We start from the raw sequence: 11,293 nt of genomic DNA, 5'->3' as shown, positions 1-11,293 counted from the left end.
TTTGCCTAGAATGAAATGTGTATTCTTTTTCTGTTTGCTCCTTTTATTTAGAAACCATTCTTCCAATCACAGGTATTAAAAATGTGCACAAAGCAATAATAATTGCAGATAGAAAGAGCTTGAACCACCCCACGGCAGGCAGAGCCTTAATCCAATGGGGCTAATCTTTCAGCATGATGAAGGAATTGTGGGCAGACACCCAACAAGAGTGTACCACGTAACAGGCAGAGACTGAGTATTTCAGCTGGGAGCCAGCCCTGCGGTGCCTGTGACGCTAGCCAGCTACCAGATGTGAGGAGGCAGCAAAGAATGAGTTTCCCCTACAGGTTTCTGGAGATTATGGTCCTTCCAGGGGGTATTTCAGACCCCAGAACTATGCAGTGATAAACTCTGGCCACTTTGTGGCCAGTTGTTATGCAGGATATCAAAAACAAATATGGAAAATTACCACGCCATACTCCATGACACCAGAGACCCCACTGATGGCAAAATGTGGTGTTGCTTTCTATTGAACCTATAAGAGATTTAACAAAAAGAAAACGCATGTATGACATATTGTCAATTAAAAGATGCAAGTGAATTTAGATACAACAGAAACTTCCAGATTATGGTGACTGCATTCCATCAACTACCAAGCTCATTTCGATATGAATGTTTGGATGAGTCACCCAGGAGGCTAGCTGCTAAGAAACTACATTCCACCTGGTGTCTAAACAGATCTCTGGCTGGATGGGAATTGTCAGATAAGTAAGGTATGTGAAATGATGCCAAATCAGTATAAACCTTAGAATAAGCAGATTACTGTGGCCAGGGGGCGGAGGGAGGGGAACTTGGGAGGATAACTTGGGTTTGAATTCTGGGCCCCCTGCTAACTGATCACTGAACTGATGCTATACCATTTGAGTTTCGCCTCCAGCCTGGTTATTTTGGAAACAGACCCAAGCAAATTTTCCTATCCAGGCTGACCTCTAGCCCCAGTCCTCCAGATCACAGCCTCCTGAATAGCTTAGATTGCTAAGTTTACAGACATGAGCCCCTGGCACCTGGTAGAAGGGATGCATTTTTTGGTTTGTTTTTAGTTAGTTATCACACAACATGAATACTTATCTTTGGGAAGCTTACCAAGATTTTGTTTGTTTTTGTTTTGCCAGTCTTGAGCTTGAACTCATGGCCTGGGTTCTGTCCCAGGGCCACTTTGTGCTTGAGGTCAGCGCTCTACCACTTAAATCATAGTGCCACTTCCAGCTGGCTTTGTCTGAGTATTTCATTGGAGTTAAGAGTCTCACAGACTTTCCTGTCTAGACTGGCTTTGAACTGTGATCCTCAGATCTCAGCCTCCTGAGTAACTAGGATTATAGGCGTGAGGCACTGGTGCCCAGCTTTTGACAGGGAGAAATCACTTCTGAGAGTTTAGTCCACAGTTTGTACTGCCACAGTACAAGAAACCTGCCAGCAAGAGGTGTGTTGGGTCTGGCATTACATGTGACAGTGTGAGTACTAGAAACAACACATGTCTATTTGCTGGAGTCTAGTGGAACAAATTCTGCATGTTTGCAACAGACTACAGCTTTACGGAGCTATGAAAAAAGTGGGGGCAGCCTCTGAGAGCGAACATATAACAGAAGAGTGTGCCATCGCTTGTTTATAATTTTGGCCATGATAAAAAGCTAAAAGAAGCACAAGCCATAAATACATATACATTGTTCCCTATCTGGGGTCAGAAAGAACAAGGATGAGGAGATAATATGTGTAATCTACTAGATATCTAGACTGACCCAGAAATATTCTCTAGGACACGTCTGAGCAGTGCAACTTATGGCAAATTCATCAAAGGCAAAACATAGGTGGGAGAACTGCTTTGGACTAAAGAAGTTTCAAAGCAGCACCACTAAATGCATGGTGTTTGGTCCTCACCTGGAGTCCAGAATTTTGTTTTTAATCCATGAGAAAATATATTACTGGATATCTTTAGCAACAATAACAGCCACAACAAAGAGAAGTTTGAGAGACGAGACTTGATTTGTATACCAGCCTGTGTCGTTCACTGTAGCAGAGAACTTTCTGTGTCAGCTCTCTAACTTTGGTAGCTTAAATAATATGATTTGTGTACAAGACCAGTCAAAGTCTCCATACCTTAGCATTATTAATATCAGCCTTGACCCTTTCAGGGAACACAGGTAGGGATGAGCATATTATATGAAATTCTGAGTTGAAATCCAGCACCTATCCATTTCTCCTACTGGGTCCAATCCACATGTGGACTCATAATCTGTACAATCTCTACCATCCCATTAGCAGGGGTTTAAATAAATAGATCTTTTAAGCATTTAATCAACACTGCCATTACAGCTGACTAAAGGATTTCATTTTATAACAAAAATACCCTTTCAGATGTAATAGTGTGTTACATTTGGTTAAACCAACAAGCAAAACCAAAGATGGTGAGATCAGGATATCTGAATTCCTCTTTCCTCTCTCTTCTCAATAGACACGAAGTAATTGGTTTACCACATAAACACCCACCCCAGGAGAGCACATGGAAAAGCTTCCACTATAAATGAACCAAACAAACAAAATAGATACCATCCAACCCTGGGCACAGGGGCTTTGTGTGTAACACACCACCACAAGGGCTTTTAGACAATAGATGACAGCCAGGCTCTTGTAGAAAGACAAAGTAGCAGTCCAACAAAATCAGCATGGGGAAGCTGAGGGGAGGGAAGGAAAAGACCAAAAGAGGTAGGGGAGGGCAGAGAATTCAGTCAAGGACTCTTGGTATATATCACAAAACTAAGAAAAGTAAGGGAAGGGGGCTGAGAATTGTAAAGGGGATGACTCTGACCAAGATGCATTGTATTCGCAAACTGTTTCGCTAAATGGCATCTCCTTTGTACAACTATCTAAAGTTGGTAAAATTAATGAATGAATGAATTGAAAGGTAAAGTAAATAAAACTGGAAGCTGCCCTGATTGACTCAGATTCAAGCATGAAATGGAGATTGTTTCCCAAGCAGAGAATGAGACAGAAAAATAGGTAGGAATGAGGCCACGGGACAGCAACTCCAGCAAAGGCACCCAGCATGGATGGTGAATGTTGAACCATGATGTCTGGGTTGTCTCTGCTTTCCTCCACCCTTCACAGGCTTTAGCTGCTCCTCAGTGTCCTCTTTCCACCAGATAGAAACTTGGCCACGGGTGATCAGAGTCGCCCTCCATGGTCAACTGGAAAAACTTCTCTTCTGACACAAGACCTACAGTGTGCATTCCACTCTGCTCCTGCACAGGCGACCTTTAGAAGTGGAGGAGCCTTCTGCTCATCAGAGCTGCGAGGGGAACTCGCCAGGCCAGCAACCAGGCATGAACCATGCCAGCTGCCTGTCTGATGAGAACAGGAGCTGAAGGACAGACAGACAGACAGACAGACAGACAGACAGACAGTCAGACAGATGGCACAATTTGCTTCTACTTCACAGCATGGATTGTGACCGCAAGCGCTTACCTGGTTGCAAAGCGAGCCAAAGCAGAAAGGCTTTGCAAAGAGAAGTTGCTGATTGGGACAGGCTCACAGCAAGTCTGAACCACATGTCTACCAAGGTATTATTTCAAGATTTTCAAGGGCCTGGTGCTATCTGCTCACCTGGGGTATTTGCAATAAATTCAAGAGAATTCTCAATTGTGGTTCTCTTATCTCACTCTTCTATAATCAACACCTCTGCTTTTCTACTTTGAAATTCTACTATTATTAGTTTTTTTTCTTTCTCTAGTCTAGACTTTGAGGATATAGCATAGACCGTCTGTAGTTATATGAGAAATGGCAGGATTTTGAGAAATATCTGTGCAATATTTTTATTTGCAAGCTATCTTTCATTGTGCACATTGTAGCTAATTATCTTTCCTCCTAATTCAGGAGTTTATATGTGAAAAATAAAATTTAACTTTAATTTAACTAAACTGAGCAAAAGGAAATCGAGTAACATGTGCCAAATTATACAGCAAATCAATCACCTCGCCATAATTAGAACCATCACCTCTAAAGCTCTAGTTTACTTTCCTTGGAATTCCAGCCTTCCACAGGGATTTTATTAGTGTTGTAATATGTCCTCTCTTTTTTTGGAAAAGCTAATATCTCCCATAGTGTTGCATAGTTTCAAAACTATCATTGTTATAAGTGGTGCTGGTGGCGCATGCTTGTAATCCCAGCTACATAGGAGGCTGTGGTCTAAGGATTAAGGTTTGACACCAGCCTGTACAAGAAAATACATGAGACTCTTTATCTCCAATCAACCATCAAAATGTCAAAAATGGAGCTGTGGCTCAAGGATTAGAGCACCAGCCTTGTGTGGGAAAGTTTTGATACAACATCAATGCCTTGAGTTCAAGCTCCAGTACCAGTATAAAATAACACTAAAAATTTAAAAATCACCTATAGTCATTGACTATTTAGTAAATAAAAATAGCACTTGTTTCTAACTCTTATGTTCCCAGCATTATTATCTCTTTCCACAGTTAAAAACATATTCACGGATCTCTACAAGTTAATAAATTTTCCTGATGTTGATATACTATCTTAATGTTCATTTCTTTTAGTTAAAAATTCTTGTAACATAATATGTGCTATCTTTATTCTGATGCTACCCAGTTGCACCTGAGCCCACTGAAATTTATTTTCTGTCTCATCAACTCATGGGTTTTGTCAAAGTTTATCAATAGACTCCATTATTGAGAATTCCAAAGGGCACTCCAAGACCTATTTTTAGCATCCTAGAACTGTCTGAAATATTGCTTTCTGGAGCAATATCTGCTCTGTCTGTCTGTCCCTGTCTCTGTCTCTGTCTCTCTTTCTGTCTGTGTCTGTGTCTCTGTCTCTCTGTCTCTCTCTCTGGTTCTGTCTCTCTGTCTCTCTCTCTCTGGTTCTGTCTCTCTCTCTCTCTCTCTCTCTCTCTCTCTCTCTCTCTCTCTCTCTCTCTCTCTCTCTCTCACATTGGCCTTCTTCAGTTTCTCTTTTAGTCTGTTATGCTCTCATAAGGAAGATTCAAATAGAGCATTTTTTTCACAATTTTAACACTCTTCTATACTGAAGAATAAATCTCCAGAGATCCGATTTTTGTTGCAGATCTCAGATTCACACACACAAATATTTGTTAGACATTTCTAATATGTGAGATCTGTGGGCTCTGTACACATACATTTCATTCTTGATCCTGCCCTACTATATTTCTTATTTTATTGAACCAAGATCTACCAAATCCCCAAAAGTGAGGACTTCGCAGGTTTTCTCTTTGAGCTCATCCTCGGAATATAATTAACCAATGTATTTTGTCAATTATATTTTCTACTTATTAATATTCTCTTTACATCTTCTATCTTCCAGGTAGTTTTAGCCAGCCACATAATCTTAACTACCTTCCTTCCTTCCTTCCTTCCTTCCTTCCTTCCTTCCTTCTTTCCTTCCTCCCTTCCAGAGTATAAAAATACTCCTACACTCTTAAACATGGCCTTGACTTGTGATGCCCTTTGACCAATGAAAAATGAATAAAATCGGTATGTGTCACACTGAAGTGAAAAATTGTTAGGTGCTGGTTTATTCTGACTAAGGGCAATATCTTGAAATAAACATGAAGACTGGGGAGAAATAACACCATCCATGGGAGGTTTAGGTCCCAAATCATTGAGGTCTTTATTACTGTAACACATTGATATTTATATATGTATAGGTGTCATATCTACATCTACATAATATTATATATAACATGTTATAATATGTGCATATTGGATATTATATGATATGTATTGTATAGTACTATACAGTGTATATAATATTATCTTTTATAGATTATATTAATATTATATAATATACAAATATTATATCATATTATTATACTATTATACAGTATATGATATCATATATTATTGTTATAATATGTGTATATGTAACATATGTACATATATGATATGTATGGCATATGCTATGTAATATTATGTTATAACATATCAACATTTATAAACATATCCTATTGTAATCATTTGACTTTGGATAATTCCTACTTCAGTTCCAGAACTTATTTGGCTATCACTTTGTGTCAGGAAGTTTTCTTTGAATTTCTAGCATATCAAATCCTTCCACATCTCTCTGCTCCCACACCTTCCATGAGTAAATTATCTAAGTTATTTACTCCCTGCAAGCTGAGCTCTTTAATGGAGAATGAGAAGGTATTTTCGATGTATCTCTTCTGCATCTCTTTTATCTGTAGTGCTTAGCAGGGATGCATGCTGTGAATACAATTTGTGCTCAATTAATCTTTCCTCAAGTAATTTAAATTAAGGCACCCTAAGTTTTTAGAAAACTAATATTGTATGCTGCTTAGCCATTTGTGTGGAAAGCAACTGAACACAGGACATACCCAGAGAAGCCCTAATCTCTAAATCCTCTTCCCTGTTAGTGAAAAGACTGTGGTCAGCTTGGTGTCTGCCTCATTTTCCTCCGTGTGGGTGAATGAGGGTTACAATGCTCTCGCCTAACCGTGCTGCCCCAGGATCCGATTTTAATCAGAACAAAAGCATGAATTCACATAAAACGCTTAGTATGATAGATATCTAAACACTTTCTTTGTAAAATATGCCTGTTTATGTGCTGGTTATTATGAAGATAATAACTGCAAGTTACTTCACTCTATTTTCCAATGTGCATTTTATTTATACTTATAACTCATCGGCCCTTCTGAAAAGTTTAAGCTCTACAATTCCCCCCCCCAATCTTTTTTCTATCAAAATATCAGCATTGTGATTATCAAGTTGGGAACAGAAAATGTCCAGAATATAAAAGGAAAAGTTGAGACACTCGCTCGATCCCCACCTTGGGATCAGGGTGTGTGTGTGTGTAAGATTAACCTGTCTGAGCTTCTGATTCTGTAACCATTTTGTTTCTTAAGTAGTAATTTGGAAAGGGGCTTTTCCCCTAATTTTGGTCCAAAAGTAAGTAATGTGCAAGAAGAATTAAGTGTCATCACACCTGATTCTGTCAGCACACAGTGTTTTTGTAATATGTAACTGTTTCCTTTCCTATCGCCTCTTGTCGTGTGTGCTGCTGTGAATCATGAGTCAGGGCTGTGGTCTGGGTTTTGCCTGGGTTATTGATTACCTATGCACAATTCGCAGGAACAGGGCACGCAGTTCACTATCCTTAGTTTATCCAGACTCTGCCAAATGCAGTGCTCAGTGAAAGTTTACTGAATTCAACTTCAGGCTTAAGGAAGTGTGATACTTGTTGAGGTCAAGTCTTGGTGCAGAGGACAGAGCTAGAGCTGGCAATGCCGGGAGCACAAACCCTCCTTCACCCAGAAGACAGAAGCTGCTGTTGGCATACAGGCTATTGGTCTGGGGTGTTGACCTCATATCTGAAACTGTTGGCCTTGCTGGTTATGTTGTCTGTGACGGTTTCCAAATCTTACACACCCATTTCTTCCTAGAGAACAGTAAGTGGGTCCTCTAAGCCACCGGGTGAAGGAAGCTGCAGCAGGTGGGGGAATTTAGAATCTTTGGGTGGAGCAGCCATGCCAGCTGTGCCTAGTGGCTGCCGTCTCACTCAGGTATGGGGGCCACACACAAGCTCCCCAGAGTTACCTGCTGTGCTTTGGAGGAAACTATCCCTGCTAGAGGCCTATATTAGAACACTGAGGAATTCTCTCACTGGAGAAAACCTCCTGGTAACGATTTTAACTGTGAAATCTGAGTATAATATAATCTGTGTATGGGAATGTGGTTAGAGCAGTTAATATACGTTCTTTGAATGTCATACTTTAATGGACTGTCAGCAGAGATTGGGGTGGTATGAGCTTTGAAACAAGTCTGTAGAAATGTGATCATCTGCCTTCCAAACACCACAAACGGGGAAAAGAACAGAAAATTTCTACCCAGAACATTGGATGCAATTTCACATGCCACACACACACACACACACACACACACACACACACACACACACAAATCCTGCCAGGACCTTCCGAAAAGCTCAACCTAAGCAAAGAAAATTCATGATTCGTTTTTCCAGTCTTTTCGCCAGTCAGGTCAAGAGTATCTAAGACAAAAGTGCTAGAAGAAGCATGACTCAAGTCAACCAGCCTTTGTGTCTCTCACATAATACTTATCTGGTATAGTGCACACTTTGGCGGCTGAAATATTTGCAGGATCCTCAAACCACCCTCCAGATATGAACACCACAGATCAACGAGGAGCATTTGACAAGACGCCCCTCCCACCAGGGCCACAGCAGCATGAGTGACCAGCTCAGCCATGCTATTGAGGCTGCCACAAACGAGTGAGATTTCACCTTGTGTTCTCTTGTATACTCAACCTCTTACCTAACCAAACACCACATTCTAAGTCAGTGGCTGGTGGAGAGGTTTGGGGTGTTGTGGAAATATTTTCATGAGCCAAAATAAAACCATCCATACAGTAGTTTTTTAGATACATTATTCTTTATTTACTTTGAATTTGTTTATTTTGCCAGGCACAAGAAAAATCCTTTCTAGATGATGGGTGGGGAAGCGGGGGAAGAAATATTCATGTTATATATTTTAAATATCCTTTTAAAAGAAATGGTTACTGGGACATTTTAGACCTCTTCCTGAAACTTTATCTTGCATATCATTTTAGAAAACATAACACGTAAGCTGCTATGAATTTTACAAGTCAGGCTATCATCTATCCCCACACCCTGACCGAAACTTTCTCTTCTAGCTTCTGGAGCCAGTTTCTACATGAGATCTATGCCTTTCTTCCCTGAGCCTCTTGAGATCACATATGGGATCTAATTTCTATCAATTTTTTGTCCCTCTGGCCCAAATAAAAATTAAACCTTGTCAGAATCATAGAACCATTTCTCACCTACATTATTTAGTGTGGCTTAGTGGAAGAAGAAGGTGGGGTGGGGGGAAGAAAAGAAAGAGTACATTTTGAAATTTGTAATTAAATTAGAAATTGAGAATTGGGTTCTATCTGAACCTTCTTACTTGCTGTGTGAAAACGTTATAACAGTTCACAAGTATACGATCTCTATTTGTGTCTCTATCCATGTCTCTCTATGCCTTACCACCTGCCTTCTCTGTCCCTCTTCTACTTACATGTCAGATTATGCTTTCTTTGATGATTCCATTATCAAAGGATTATTGGCAGTGATAAGCACTGGAGAAGCCCCACCCCACTCCATCTGTTAGTGTCTACAGCACAACAATTCCCCATAATGGTTGGTGTCCATTCTCAGCAGTGTCTGCTTCTGTGGGTGGGCTTCAGAATTGGTACTATTTTTTTCTTTCCTTTTCTTTGTAACTATGCTGATATTATTATTAGCATGGAGTAATTATCGAGATATATCTACCCGCATATACATAATACAATTTGGTCTTATTTTTCAAAAAAGTTTACTTCTAACATCTAACACCTGAGGCTGTGAATGAAGATTCTATGTGGCACTGATCATTCAAACCAAAGGGAAACACATTTCATGTCCTGGGCCCACTCTGATTGCTGAATGCGCTCTGCTGATCAGATTCTGAGGCATGGGGGATGAATCTTTCAGCATGAGAAGTAATTGCCATTTTTGTTCACCCCACAGTCCCTGTTTACCCACGGCCCACCCCTCACTCAACTAACCAGTCCACCCCGGATTCCTGCAACCTGGCACATGTGGTCAGGACACAGCAGATCTGTTCCTCTCCTGTCCTCCTTTCATTTATGGAGACATCTATACCATAGTCAGGAATGGAGGCCTGTGCCCACCCATCAGCTACGGAAGCCCAGAAAGCCCAGAGAGCAAAGCACAGCAACCCACCCAACTGTGCTACAGATGCAAATAAGTGTCACTTTATTTTGTTCTCCCAACAATTCTATGAAATAAATTTTGCTATCCCCAGACTAAAAATGAAGATGTGATATTTAGAGAGATTTCTCAAGTCATTTTGCAAAATGCTTCCAAAAAGTATTTATGATATTCCTAATCCAAAGGCTATGTTCTTCATTCCTATACAAGTAGGAGGAAGGGAGCAAAGCACATTTTCTTCAGTTTTTTAAATTAAATAAAAAATTAAAGGGGGCACGAGTATGGCCTAGTGCTAGAGTGCTCACCCAGCATGCATAGAGCCCTCGGTTCAATTCCTCAGTACCACATATATAGAAAAAGCTGGGCTCAAGTGGTAGAATGTTATCCTTGAGCAAAAAGTGTCCAAGGACAGTGCCCAGGCCCTGAGTCCAAGCCCCAGACTGGCAAAAAAAATTAAAAATAATAATACCTATCGTTCTTGGGGCTAGGATTTGATCTCTTTTCCTCATAAAATGAGTGAAATTCATTATTCGTATATATGATGTTCGAGAACAAGACATATATGAAAATGGTGCTTTGTACCTGTATTCAGTCACCTCTACTTTGTGGCTTACTACTTTTCCCTATGGTTTATTGCTAACTACTCTTTCTACCAAGTTGCCTCATGTAAAAATGACCTATCCAAACTCAGATCTTGATTCTTGTTTGTCCCAGGTTTATAGTTAACACAGACATTCAATCCTTGCTACTTTCCAACATTTGATGTCCTGATTTTTTTTTTCTTGGAAGGCACCAGGGTCAGAGTTTATTAAAGATTTCTTGATGCTGCATGTTCACTACCAGATTAATTTAATTTATGTATATCCATGCTTGGTCCATTCATTTCTAAGAAAAGGCATACTTGAAAACAGGCCAGTTCATTGGTAATTTGTATGTATGCTTCAGTCTTAACTTAATAATGGAATGGTTGCTATAAAAGTCATCCTGTTGAAGCTCTGGGGAATGGAGTTAGGGGTAAAAGCAGGATTTGATGCCCCTAGATTCTGTTATCTTTATGAAAGTGGATTGTTAAAGCTATTTGGAAATAGTCTTCATCTCATTCCTTTTATGTTCTGGAAATTTCCACTTTGAAATAGCCTATTTTTGTTGACAGAAATCGATTTAGCACTTGTAAAAGGTGCTTCAAGGGGCTGGGAGTGTAGCTTAGTAGTAGAGTGCTTGCCGAGCATGCACAAAACCCTGTGTCCAGTTCCTCAGTACACAGAAGAAGCCAGAAGCAGTGCTGTGGCTCAAGTGGCAGAATACAAGCCTTGATATAGCTCAAAGACAGTGCCCAGGCCCTGGTTCAAGCCCTGGGACTGGCACAAAAAAAAGTGCCTCAAGGATAGAACTATCGACTGTTTTCTTTTTCTGTTTCCTGAAAACCATAGAGGGAAGCAGCTTTTCCTCCTTTCATGGTGTCTCCAGGATGGACCTGGCT

The sequence above is a fragment of the Megascapheus bottae genome, chromosome 8, assembly GCF_031878675.1.
Source record: "Megascapheus bottae isolate mThoBot1 chromosome 8, mThoBot2.hap1, whole genome shotgun sequence".
Taxonomy (NCBI): domain Eukaryota; kingdom Metazoa; phylum Chordata; class Mammalia; order Rodentia; family Geomyidae; genus Megascapheus; species Megascapheus bottae.
This window is presented reverse-complemented; position numbering follows the sequence as displayed.